Source organism: Schistocerca serialis, chromosome 4 (genome assembly GCF_023864345.2).
Source record: "Schistocerca serialis cubense isolate TAMUIC-IGC-003099 chromosome 4, iqSchSeri2.2, whole genome shotgun sequence".
NCBI classification, from domain to species: domain Eukaryota; kingdom Metazoa; phylum Arthropoda; class Insecta; order Orthoptera; family Acrididae; genus Schistocerca; species Schistocerca serialis.
The window spans coordinates 852,179,925-852,194,626 of NC_064641.1; the positions used below are offsets into that span (position 1 = coordinate 852,179,925).

At 45.7% G+C, this 14,702-nt stretch overlaps 1 pseudogene; it reads right to left on the reverse strand.

Moving 5' to 3' along the window:
* Positions 1 to 326: 326 nt before the first annotated feature.
* On the reverse strand, positions 327 to 444 carry LOC126475718 (5S ribosomal RNA; annotated as a pseudogene).
* Between the last annotated feature and the right edge of the window lie 14,258 nt (positions 445 to 14,702).

Sequence of the window (14,702 nt, forward strand, 5' to 3'; positions counted from 1 at the left end):
ACTGAAGAAAAGGAATTATCTGGCCCTAATAAAAATTTCCAGTTACTCCCATTACGTTGTCGCAGATTTCTCGAAAGCACAACAGCAAACAACAAGCAGGCAGTGGCTAATATAATATAATAATGCACTCCCTCTTCAGGTCACAAGTGGTCCATCGGGACCGTCCGACCGCCGTGTCATCCTCAGTTGAGGACGCGGATAGGAGGGGCGTGTGGTCAGCACATCACTCCCCAGGTCGTTATGATGGTTTTCTGTGACCTGAACCGCTAATATTCGGTCGAGCAGCTCCTCAATTGGCATCACGAGGCTGAGTGCACCCCGAAAAAAGGCAACAGCGCATGGTGGCCTGGATGGTCATCCATCCAAATGCGAGGCATGCCCGACAGCGCTTAACTTCGGTGATCTGACGGGAACTGGTGTATCCACTGCGGCAAGGCCGTTGCCAGCCAGTGGCTAAGCTATGTCTGTATTTCCAAATAGAATTTCCAACTGTTGCGTACCACATGTAATTCTTAATGATAAACAGTGGGTTGGGGAGAGTAACTGTTCCTATAAAATGATGTTCCAACCAACGATTTTAGAACGAAGTAAATGTTCAAAAAGACAAAAAAACTACGCGTGATCTTCGCACGTAACATGGGTCTGAACAGCACCATGCTTAAGGAAGTGAACAAAGATTTAAAGAGGATACAACGTTAACAGAGAATTTTTATAAAAAATCAAAGAGCTTAATCAATTAATATATGAATGCATGACTCAGGGAAGTGGGGTGGTCTTTCTCTCGGCTCTGATCAAGTGAATAAAGTTAGTTATCTCCCGATAATAATTTCTACAAATTACGTGCATAGTGCTGCAGTTTTACCTCAAAATCTTCTCTTCAAAAAAAGTTAACAGTGCTTAAAATTTGTATTCCTTTCACCTTTCAGCGTACACATCATGTTCATTCTTGCTGTACTTTACAGTAAATCTTTCTTCACCTAACAGATGCCATCACAAGTCAACACAGCACTACAAAATACGTCCATCACTTACCACACTTCAGTTAAGAATGTATCAGACTGCGCAGAGTCAAAGACTGTGCCACGGCAAGAGCAAAGATTGATTTACGGTAAGATAACATGTTCTCCCTCTGACATACACATCGATAACATACAAAAATCAAAATGACTTGCCCACCTTACAAAGTTCATGTTTATACTTCTGCTTTGAGACTGATGGGTAGGGGCACGTCTATAACTAGATTTTCGAGAGATGCAAGTGATCAGAGTGAACTGATGTTGTGACAGGTTGATGTAGACAAGCAACATTTTTAATCTCCGTGAATCCCATGCAAATGTAGGTTGGTAAGAGTGTGTGAAATTATTTTGTGAGTTGTTTACGTAATAAATATTCTGCTATGAAGACCTATTTTGACTTACCAACGTTGAAATTTGACTGCAGCCATTGAGATTCATCACATTTTAACGTACCTACAACAAACAAAGCCTATGTTCGTCTGTGAAAATGGACTGGATAAGCAACCTGAGCTATCAGTAATCGGAATCTAACCTGAATAACACTGTCATTTAAGCCCTCAACAGATCGTTACATGAAAAACTTAAAACTAACATATGGATAAGCTATCGGACTATGTTAATTTTAATTTTAATAATCAACAGCCTCAGTTGCACCGTTTACCCAGAAGTTACCTAGGTTTCAGTCGGCATAACCCAACCAAGCTAAACTACAAATCCATACTGGAACTCCACTACAGCACTCGTGGGTGCCGCATCGCGGTGGCGAAGTGGGGCCAAGGCAGTTCCAAATAAGTTTTACAGTCTGACGGTAATTTGTGGATTTGTAGTTTTAGCTTGACGATGTCCACTATAGACAAACGGTAGTTACTGTTATTCTGAAGAAGGTTGGGTTATCCCGACTGAAACCTAGGTAAATTCTAGGTAAACGGTGCAACTGAGGCTGTTGATTATTAAAATTAAAATTAATATTTATGCAGTTGCTGAGAGGGCCGCGAAATGTTAAAGATATTTATCCGACTTCAGTTGAATAAGAATTTACAAGTGTTACAGAATCCGGCTTGTGCAACGGAATTTACTGGGTTAGAGTACATGAGATGTTGTGGCCCATGTGTCTCTGTTTTGGTCCTAAGTTTTGCACTCACGTCTTTAGATGACTGCCTTTTTCCAGGCGGTTCACAGCATTTCGCAGCAGCATGCAGCAGCAGCGGCTAAAGCTTATTGTTACTAAGGATGAATTTAATAAAAAGGCGTTTGCTTCGGTCCTGTTAACTACTAAGTGGTTTCATACATTAACTTCAGAAATCATCATGACCAATAGTAGTTTGGCAAATATTAATAATGGCGAAATGCTTGACAATGACTTTATAAGTATCAATAATAGCTAAGAGCCAATTAACAAATTATTTCAATTTCAAAGTTACATTGACGTTTAATATCTATAGCATATTTATGATTTAGATGTGGAGAATAATAATTATTATTTGAAGAATATGGATGCTTCTTTAACTGACTAACTCGGAATAACAATCACGAGCATAACCCTGCAATTGCGCTTTACGCTATGCTTGCAAATTTTACCTTGGATTCGGTCTTCAAGCGTAATTAAGCCATTTAAATCTCTCTTGGCCATATAAATGAAATCGGGACTTGAGTGTGGTAAGATCTGCCATCACTGACGTGAGGGCAGCGTAACACGTCTTCTGTCTCCGAGCTCTCGACCAACACTACTGAAATTTTACTCTCGCAGACATACCTCGTCTCACAACAATGCTTAGAATAGCGCTCCCATATTTCGCCCTCAGAATTTTACTGTGGTGTCACCGCCAGACACCACACTTGTTAGGTGGTAGCTTTAAATCGCCCGCGGTCCATTAGTACATGTCGGACCCGCGTGTAGCCACTTTCAGTGATAGCAGACCGAGCGCCACCACAAGGCAGGTCTCGAGAGACGTACTAACACTCGCCCCAGTTGTACGGACGACTTTGCTAGCGACTACACTGACGAAGCCTCGCTCCTTTGCCGAGCAGATAGTTAGAATAGCCTTCAGCTAAGTCAATGGCTACGACCTAGCAAGGCGCCATTAGCAGTATATTGTCTGAAACTATAGAGTCTCACTTGTATCGTCAATAGCGATGTACCAAGGATGGATTAAAGTTAAGTATTCCAGAAGCTACGTACTTTTCTTTATAGCATTCATTACGTATCCTGTTTCAGACCTCACGCCATCCTGCGTAAGCTTATAGCGCGTGCCTTTCGGCTACTTCCGTGGCGTGGCTGTCTTGCTACGCCACAACAGTTACTATCGATATCTAAGTACTTATTTTTCCATAGAGGGTTTCAGAATCTAATACAATGCAAAGAATAGCCTTAAGCAGGCTATATTGTTTTCTATACTCTACGTAATATTTAATCAATGTAATACAGAGTTCTGACACTCCTTATAACATGACATCGAAAAAAATTGACGTCTGAATGGGGGCTCACAAGATACGCACATTCACAAACACAATTTTCTCTGCGCGTGTATGTGTAAACTGTGTATTTACGTAGGTGCGTCCTCGATGTACTTGACAGCTCAATCAGCTGGACGAGGACGTATGTGCAGGGACAATATTTGAATAGAGCACGCAGTAGGGTATTGGTTTTGTAGCAGCGTCTGCGCTGACGTACTACAGAGAGAGAGAGAGAGAGAGAGCTGGGGTTTGGGCGCACCGGCGCGTCTAACAGGGAGGTGGCCACAGGACAGGGAAGAGACGGCGCAGGTGCCGCTGACGTCTCGCCGGCGTTGGCCGCCGCTCTGAGTGAAGTACGGCTGCGGTCACACCTTCGACGTCTTCCGAGCTGCGCAACTGCGGTTAACCTGCAGCAGGGGCGGCGCCGTGCTCACGCACCGTGAATCATCGGCTGACATTTACACTCAGCAGCAAATGTTCAGAGTTCACGTAGGTTGCAGTCAGAAGTATAGAAATAAGTGACTGTGGAACATAAAAACAACAGAAATCTCTCAATAGAGGAAAGGTCATTGACTTTCAAATAAGTACCCCGCTCATACAATTATAGTCGGTGGTGACTACAATCTACACTCGATATGCTGCAAAAATTATACGTTTAAAGCGGGCGGCAGGCATAAAACGTCGTCCGAAATTGTACTGAATGCTTTCCCAGAAAATTATGTTGAGCAATTAGTTTATGAGCCCACTCGAAGCGTAAATGGTTGCGAAAGCATCCTTGACCTTTTAGCAGTAAATAATCCTGGACAAATAGTGAGTATTGTGACGAATACAGGGATTAGCGACCACAAGGCAGTTGCTGCTAGGCTGAATACCGAAACACCTACAACCATCAAAAAGAAACGCAAAATATATCTATTTAAAAAAGCTGATAAAAATGCTCTTAACGCCTTTTTAAGAGACAGTCTTCACTCCATCCGATCTGATCATGTAAGTGGAATGTTTTCAAAGAGATAGTATCGACAGCAATTGAGGGATATATACCACATAAATTAATAAGTGATGGTACTGATCCCCCATGCTACACAAAACGGGTCAGACCGCTGTTGCAGAAGCAACGAAAAAAGCACGACAAATTTAAAAGAACACAAAAGCCCCAGTATTGGCAAAGTCTTACAGAAGCTCGAAATACGGCACGTATTTCAATGCGAGATGCTTTTAATAATTTCCACAATGAAATTCTGTCTCGAAATCTGGCAGAAAACCCAAAGAGATTCTGGTCCTACATAAAGCACACCAGTGGCAAGACGCAATCAATACCTTCACCGCGCGGTAACAACGGTGAAGTCACTGGTGACAATGCCACTAAAGCAGAGTTATTAAACACGGTTTTCCGAAACTCCTTCACCAAAGAAGACGAAGCAAACATTCCTGAATTCCAATCAAGAACAACTGCCAAGATGAGAAACATACAAGTAGATATCGTCGGTGTAACAAAGCAGCTCAAATCACTTAATAAAGGCAAGGCCTCCGGTCCAGATTGTATACCAGTCAGGTCCCTCTCAGAGTATGCTGATAAAATAGCTTCATATTTAGCAATTATGTACAACCACTCGCTCACAGAAAGATCCGTACCTAAAGACTGGAAAATTGCTCAAGTCATACCAATACTCAAAAAGGGAAGTAGGAGTAATCCGCAGAATTACATGCCTATATCACTAACGTCGATTTGCAGTACGGTTTTGGATCATATACTGTATTCGAACATTATGAAGTATCTCGAAGAAAACGATTTATTGACACATAGTCAGCACGGTTTCAGAAAATATCGTTCTTGTGAAACACAACTAGCTGTTTATACTAATGAAGTAATAAGTGCTATCGACAGGGGATGTCAAATTGATTCCATATTTTTAGATTTCCAGAAGGCTTTCGACACCGTTCCTCACAAGCGTCTTCTAACCAAACTGCGTCCCTACGGAGTATCGCCTCAGTTGTGCGATTGGATGAGTGATTTACTGTCAGAAAGGTCACTGTTCGTAGTAATAGACAGAAAGTCAGCGAGTAAAACAGAAGTAATATCTTGCGTTCCCCAAGGAAGTGTTATAGGCTCTCTATTGTTCCTGATCTATACAGCATTAACGACATAGGATACAATCTGAGAAGCCGTCTTAGATCATTTGCATGTGATGTGTCATTTACCGTCTTGTAAAGTCATCAGATGACCAAAACAAATTGCAAAATGATTTATGTAAGATATGTGCAAAAAGCGGCAATTGACCCTGAATAAAGAAAAGTGTGAAGTTATTCACATGAGTACTAAAAGAAATGTGCTAAATTTCGATTACGCGATAAGTCACTCAAATCTGAAGGCTGTAAATTCGACTAAATACTTAGGGATTACAATTACAAGTGACCTATATTGGAACGATCACATAGATAACACCGTGGGTAGAGCAAACTAAAGACTGTGATTCATTGCCAGTACACTTACAAGGGAACCTCCCCATCGCAACCCCCTCAGATTTAGTTATAAGTTGGCACAATGGATAGGCCTTGAAAAACTGAACACAGATCGATCGAGAAAACAGGAAGAAGTTGTGTGGAACTATGAAAAAAATAAGCAAAGTTTACAAACTGAGTAGTCCATGCGCAAGATAGGCAACATCAAGGAGAGTGTGAGCTCAGGAGTGCAGTGGTCCTGTGGTTAGCGTGAGCAGCTGCGGACAGAGAGGTCCTTGGTTCAACTCTTCCTTCGACTGAGAAGTTTATTTTTTTATTTTCAGACAATTATTATCTGTTCGTCCGTCCGTCCGATGCGAGGACGCTACACCTAAACAAACATCGAAACACACGACGTCAGTCGACCACAGCGCGCGGAAGAGAAAGTATTCCTGCTAACGATGCTCCCTGGCTGGCAGTTGAGTGTTCGCTACTTTGGACGAGAGTGCATTAAATGCGCGAGATGTATTCCGTGGGCAATATGAATGCAGCAAATATAGCTCGCGACTTCAATAACAAGGTCAATGAATATTTTCCTGTGGAGGAATCGGTTGGCCTATGACCTTGCGGTCAAATGTTTTCGGTTCCCATTGGAGAGGCACGTCCTTTCGTCTACTAATCGCACGGTTTTGCGGTGCGGTCGCAAAACACAGACACTAAACTTATTACAGTGAACAGAGACGTCAATGAACGAACGGACAGATCATAACGTTGCGAAAATGAAGAAAGTAAACTTTTCACTTGAGGGAAGACTTGAACCAAGGACCTCTCGTTCGACAGCTGCTCACGCTAACCATGGGACCACTGCACTCCTAACCTCAGACTATCCTTGATGTTGCCTGTCTTGAGCATGGACTACTCAGTTTGTAAACTTTGCTTATTTTTTCATAGTTCCACACAACTTCTTCCTGTTTTCTCGATTGATCTGTGTTCGGTTTTTCAAGACCTATCCACTCTGCCAACTTATAACTAAATCTGAGGGGGGTGCGATGGGGAGGTTCCCTTGTTAGAAGGAGCAACAGGTCCACTAAAGAGACTGCTTACACCACGCTTGTCCGAATTACTCTGGAGTATTGCTGTGCAGTGCTGAATCCGCATTAGGTGGGACTGACAGATGACATTGAAAAAGTACAAAGAAGGGGAGCTCATTTTGTATTATCGCGAAATAGGGGATATAGTGTCACAGACATGATACGTGAATTGGAGTGGCAATCATTAAAACAAAGGCGTTTTTCGATGCGACGGGATCTTCGCATGAAATTTCAATCACCAGTTTACCGCTCCGATTGCGAAAACATTCTGTTGGCACCCACCTCCACAGGGAGAAATGATCATCATGATAAAATAAGAGAAATCAGCACTCGCACTGAAAGATTGAAGTGTTCGATTTTCCCGTGTGCCGTTCGAGAGTGGAACGGTAGAGAGACAGTCTGAAGGTGGTTCATTGAACCCTCTGCGAGGCACTTTATTGTGAATAGCACAGTAATCATGTAGATGTAGACCCGATGGTACGCCTATACAATTCAACATACGAGAAACGTTCAATAATTATTGCGACAATTTTTTTTCTCTACCGGTTTCGGTTGAAGAAATGTGGGATTTGTTGTGGGACATATTGGAATATTCCCACTTCAACCCCTATAGTTTCATGAAGTTATAGTTGGCGACCCTATACGTAGCCTTCAAAATGGCGTCTGCAGTGGAGGTGCGTTCCAGACAGTGCGCTGTCGTTGAGTTTCTTTTGGCGTAAAACAAGCGCAACACAGACACTGAAGGCACTTGCAGAATATCTACGTTGACCTGGCACTGAACAAAAGCACGGTGAGCCGCCTGACAGGATGTCTGTCATCACCGCAAACAGGTGGCTCCAAGATGTCTGATCTCCCGGGTGCCGGCCGGCCTCACGCAGCTATGACGCTGCATTATTGAAACGTGTGGACACTCTCATTCGAGGTGATCCAAACCCTCGCTTCTCAACTGGACGTTTCTCTTGGTAGACCACCAGATAGGGTACTAAAGGGTGCTACCCTTAGGAAACTGAAGAAACGACTTCAGCGTGTTCGTCGACACAAAAATGCGAGCGAACTTTTCGTTCTCCATGACAACGCAAGGCCTCACACAAGTCTGCGCCCCCGAGAGGAGCTCAGAAAACTTCTTTGGGCTGTTCTTCCTCATCTACCCTACAGCTGGATCTCGCACCTTCCGACTTCCATCTGTTTGGTCCAAAGGAGGATGCACCCTGCGGGAAGCAGTACGTGGATGATGTGGAAGTTATTGATGCAGCAAGACGTTGGCTCTGATGTCGACCAATAAAGTGATACCATGTGGGCATACAGGTCGTCCCAGTAAGTTGGCATGATTCCATCGCACTGAACGGAGATTGCGTCGAAAAATAAGGTTTTGTAGCCAAAAGAGTGGGAAACAATGTGGCGTACTGGAATCCTGAATGAAACTATCTTGCTTACAGAAGAAAATGTGCTGCACTGCTTAATGAACGACTCTTCTAGCAGCAGCTTAACGTAGGTCGCTGGAGGAGCCAGACGTCTCACGTGATTAGAAAAGATGGTGCAGTTCATTCCCGATTTGAAAAATGATCGTCGTGAATGTGTACAAAGCTATAGATTTACACCTCTGAAGTCAATCTGTTGCAGAATTTTGGAACATGTTTTATCCTCTGCACACCAAAAATTTCCTATGTACGAATCAACACGGATTCTGAAAACAACGGTAGTGCGAAACTCAGAGCGTTCTCTTCGTCCGCAAGACCCAGAGAAGCAAAAAGACCCACTGTTTTATGATAACACGATCCTAGAACAAACGCTGGACGCAGTTACACCCATTAAATATCTGGAAGTATACGTACGGAGTGAGTTAAAGTGGAACGATCACATAAAACTAATCGCGAGTAACCAAATGCAAGATTCCTTGGAAGAATCCAAGTAGGAGGTAGCGTGATGAAACCCTTGTTCGACCAGTACAGTCTGGGACCCGCACCATATAGGACTGATAGAGAGGATCTAAATAAGAGCAGAGCATTCCATTGCAGGTTCATTCAGCGAGCGCGAAACCGCCACGCAGATGCCCAGAGGACTTCAGTGGCTGACGTCACAACAGAGAGACGTCGTTTATTGCGGTATATCTTACTTTCAAAATTCCGAGATTGTGAGTTCCCAGAGGTGTGAACCGATAGATTGATTCCTCCTATGCATATGACGCGAAGAGACTACGAAGGTTTAATTAGAGATATTCGAGCTAATACGGAGACATATTAGTAGAGTTGGAGTCTACCAAAACTACAGTTCGGTAGTTTTGGTACAGTATATAAATGACGTATTAAATGGTAGTATTACCAGTAGTATTGGCAGCAATGGAAGGGAAAGAAACACAATTGAATGTGTATGAGAGGAATTGGGCGTTGACGACTTCTCTTTGTTTGTGTCTTTGTTTCATGGTTTAGAATGTACTTAGAACCACACATCAGTCAGTGTTAGTCCACTGTATATTTTATATCCTTACAGAACATATATAGCATTTTGTAAAAAATAAAAATTAGTTGATCTCGTAACTTCTGCGCTTTTTCTACAAATGCAGTTAACGTGTATAAACATGAAAAAATATTATCAACCTATTTTCCATTAGGAATGTGGAATGCACTCAACGACTGTGACATGACTTTCAAAATAATGGAGAACAGCAATCAGTCGTCCTTTCCTTTCAGGGTTTATTAAAGTAAATCTAAATATCAATGCAGTATTTCAGAGTTGTAGTACGTGCCCTAGTACATCAATCGCCTGTTGTTTGGGCTCCTGTCATTCAAGACTACCGTATATGAGCATGGAATCGAAATAGCGGATGTCGGACGATGCTAGGAGGATATAAGGAGATGGCTACCACAGGCAAAGAGGGAATTCCTCACTGAAAAGCGTCTACTAGTAGCGAACACCGGTCTTAATATGTTCCTGAGAATGTATCTTTGGCAGCACAGAATTGTATGAAAGTGAATTATGGATTGGATTGTATGGGGAAGGAGACTAGACAGCGAGGTCATCGGTCTCATCGGATTAGGGAAGGACAGGGAAGGAAGTCGGCTGTGCCCTTTCAAAGGAACCACCCCGGTATTTGCCTGGAGCGATTTAGGGAAATCATGGAAAACCTAAATCAGGATAATCGGACGCGGGATTGAACGGTCGTCCTCCCGAATGCGAGTCCAGCGTGTGAATTATGGGCTACGGGAAAATGGAAAAGAAGACAATAGTAGCGATTGGATTTAGGTGTTAGAGAAGTGTGCTGAAACTTAAATCGAATGTACCAGTTCACAACCGGATTGGCAATTACCCTTCGGCTTTTAGCTACACAGGTTTCATGTACCTCTTTAATCCCTTATTTGGCACACACAGAAATACCGTGAAGGAAAAAAGTTAGGTTACTCATTTTAGATGTGGTCTCGTGAAAGTGTTGTACGCATTTTTTTTTTTCAGAATACTGTGTTTTGCCTATGTCATCGCCCACAAAAGCCGTATGGATGTTACAATATAAGTAATATCATGTCCTCCCACGGTAGCTGAGTGGTCAGTGCGACAGAATATCAATCCTAAGGGCCCGGGTTCGATTTCCGGTTGGGTTGGAGATTTTCTACGCTCAGGGACTGGGTGTTGTGTTGTCCTTATCATCATCATTTCATCCCCATCGACACGCAAGTCGGCGAAGTGGCATCCAATCGAAAGACTTGCACCCGGCGAACCGTCTACCCGACGGGAGGCCCTAGTCACACGACATTTACATTTAGTAATACCATGTTGCTCCTGTGCCTGAATAGCAGTCAGCCTTTGGCAGCGGAGCAGCTCGGACTTGTTTACGTCCCGGCTGCGAACGTTCGCGGAAGAAGCGGTGTTTACACCGTCGTCACTCGCGTTTGTTACTGTTTGAATCGAACGCAATGGCACACAATTTCCGAAAAACCACGATACAGTTCACGTTCTGTAACGAGTATGCAAGACCGAAGGCTTTCGAAATCGAACGTTTCTTGAGGGACGAAGTACATCTCAATTACACGGAGATTACTCTAATTCACTTATCAATCGTGATTAGCACTCTTTACGTAAAGATGACTGACGACGCAGCATGCGATAGAATCATTGATGAAGTCCCCAAACGAGGATTCCAGTTCCGACATCCCGATGGTAAAATTGGAGAAGTTTTAGTAGCTCATTCGGGCCCGGATGTGCGTACTATTCGAGTCTTCGAGCTGCCTTTCGAGGTACGGGAATCATTGGTCACTGAATCATCCAGCCATACGGCAGAGTTATTAGTCATACCGCCGAACGCTGGGCAAGTTTTAGCGCGTATCCAGTGCTCAATGGTGTCCGAAAGGTACGAATTGCCCTTACGAAACTTGTGCCATCGTACATAAACATCGGCGGATGTAGAGCTATTGTCATCTTTGATAGACAGCCCCGGACATGCTCCGGGTGTGGTGGTGAAGGACATCTTCGATCCGCGTATATGCAGAGAAGGCTTGTGCAACTCCCCAGCGGAGACTTCCAGAATCCGGCTACACCGACGTCACTGCCGCTGACTTACGTGACGGCGCTTCGCGGGGAGGTGACGCCGAGGTTAGGGCGCAGAACAGCCCGGCGCAGCTGAGGGACGGCGCAGTAGCAGATCCACCTGCCAGGGGCAGGGTCGACCGCTTGGAAACGGGCTGTCAGGACGCAGCTCGCTCTCCCGCGAAGAAATGTAACCTCGAACTCGGCACCGCCGTGAAGGAGGCCACAGCAGCCCTCAAAGCCGTCATGGCGGCGGAGAGGGCTGCCTTCGCAGTCGCCGTGGCTGCAGAGAAGGAAGAGGCCTTGAGGCAACTGCGAGCAGTCTTCGCCCAAGGCCTCAGCGCAGTCGTACCTGCGAACACTCCTGCGACCTCGCAGAAGGTCGTTCGCGCGCCCATCCCAGCGGTTGCCCCAGGAGCACCGCAGGTGAAAGGTGCAAAGAAGAAAACCGCCGCCCCAGAGGAACCGGTGGCGACGCCGACCGCTGCAGGAGCCATCATCGCGCAAGCGCGAGCGAGCGGCCTGCATTTCTCCGACGCTGACGCGGCGCAGCTCACAAGCCTGATGAAGCTGCACCAAGATATTGTCGACAAGGAGCAGCAGAGGGCCTAACAGCAACGCATGCGTTGCCGCGCCGAACTCTTATGTTACAGGGAGGAAGCCACTGCGGCCGACCCAGGAGATTACAAACAAGCCCAGCCGCAGCACCCGGACCGACCCAGCTAACGACCACGCAGCACATAGGTAACGATGCACGATACCTCACGCTAACCTTCCCTCACCTTGCATGCTCTGCGCAGCTAGCAAGCCGCTACTGCCCTTACTACCCGTCCTACTGTCGCAGAGGTTTTTTCCCTTGGCGCTTGGCACTTTTTTTCCTCTGCCCTTACAACCGCTACCCTTCAATCGTTTTCGACCACTTCTATCTCCTGATGGACCATGTTAATGAGTAATCTTACCTAGACGCATGGATAACATCACAGCCTGCATCCTGTGACGCCTGATTCAAAAACTAACATGTTTACGGAGGTGACAGTAGAACTCTTGGTTTGGTCACCACGTTGGTGTGGGCGTGGAGGGGCCCCATCCTTCATTTAATTTATTTGAGGTCGGAGCGCACTGTCGAACCAACGCCGCAGTTGATTGAAGCGCCTTCGGGCCCCACTGAAGGAGGAGTGGCTCCGACCAACCTCTAATCCCAGGCACTACAGGTGGTGCAGAAAGAGGATGACAGCACCACGCTAGGCATGGAAGCTGAAGTGGAACGGCCCCAGGTTGTTGTGGCGGCGGCGAGACAGCAGGAGATACAAGATTCGCCAACACCAGAGGCCGAGGTTAGGGCCCGCAAACAACGCTCGCCAAAGCGCTGCAAGAAGCGCCGACTAAACTCTGCGGAGACGCTCCCTTCTCTTCTTCAGAGCCCAGGTGAGTCTAACACTATGGACCTGTCTGACTTGGAACCACAAGCTTCGGATGTCGCTGACCATATGAATTCGGACAGTGAGAAGATGTCATGTCGTTCAGACGACGCATCCGCCCAGGGGCACGACACCCGTTCTGCGGCGGAGTCTAAAGCTGCGAAAGACCCACAGATGCCACACATCAGTGCCGCACAGGACAATTTGGAGCACCCCAATAACATCAGCTGGGATGAGCAGGACGAAGAAATCACCGATGCGGACCCTTCTATTGGTGGGGACTCGCACCCGTCCGCATCTCAAGAAACCTAATGCCGCAGGGACACGTCCGTCGGGCGACCCTCTGCGGATGTGCAAAGGGACTATTGATACGGTGAATTTTCGTCATTTTAACATCATGCGGAGATGACAGCTACTCGAACCCAGGCATACGGAATAGTGACAGTGAACGTAAATACCATTAGATCACCCGTGAAACAGCAATTGCATAGGGACATGATATACTCATCGGACGTGGATATACTGATGGTGCAAGAAATTTACATTCCTGAGTTCCAGGAAGTATATGGACACATCTCCTACACCTCACCTCACTCGAACAACGACAGTGGAACGGTGATATTGGTCCGGGACGGGATTCCGGTCCGAGACCTGGCTTATCTGCCTTCGGCACGAGGACTGGCGATAACTGTTAATGGAATTCGTATTCTCAATGTTAACGCCGTTTCCAGCACAGAAAACAGACGGGCGCGTGCGAGATATTATTCGGAAGAGATTGTGCCCTTATTTACGGAAGATTCGATCATTTCATTATAGGTGGTGTCTTCAATGGTGTTTTAGCCAAAAAGACCAGACTCCACATTACAATACATGTCGTGAACTGCAAGTGCTATGCCGGGATCTGGAGTTATACGACACCTGGGACAGAATTCATAGGAACAATGAGGGATATACTTTTTTACCAGTCACACGGCAAGCAGACTAGATCGAATATATGTTTCGGTTGGCCTGCAGGATAAGGTGGTCGAGGCGGAACGATGGCTTGCGGCATTTACTGATCATCTGGCTTGCATTTGTACAGTATCACTCCCTAGGCAAAGTGTGTGGAGAAGCCAGGGGGACATGGAAGCTCAATTCGTCACTTTTAGCGGACCCCCAATGTCGTCAGAGAGTCGAGGAGGTATGGGCCACATGTCAACGCCGTCTACCAACGTATGCCCTCGTGCTTCAATGGTGGCTCGAGTGTACTAAGCCGGCAATAAGAAGAGCTCTAATACCGTACGGTCGGGACAAGACGAGATGGCAAAGAGACACTCTTGATTATTATTAAACCGTATTTCGTGAGCTGTCATTCCAGAACATCGTGCAGAAGTTCATAGTGTCAAGACACAAATTCTATCGATCACGTGACGACGACTGGGTGGCATCCCGACACGGGCAAGATGTCTCGACACCATTACTGGGCAACGTACCTCGATGCACCATGTGTCGCGGGAACATAAACGTTACCGCCGGGCATTGGTAACAGTGCTCCACGGTTTAGATGGTCGTCACCTGATAACACAACAGGACACTGCAAATGAATTTTTAGAGCATTTCCCCCACCTTTATGCCGGAACACCGACGGACCGTCGAGTGGCGGAAGACATACTTCAACATCTGCAAACGACATTAACAGAGACGGATAAGGCAGCACTTATGGAGCCACTCACAGAAGACGATATAAAGGTGGCACTCACAAAAGGAGCGGCCCATAAATCACCAGGGCC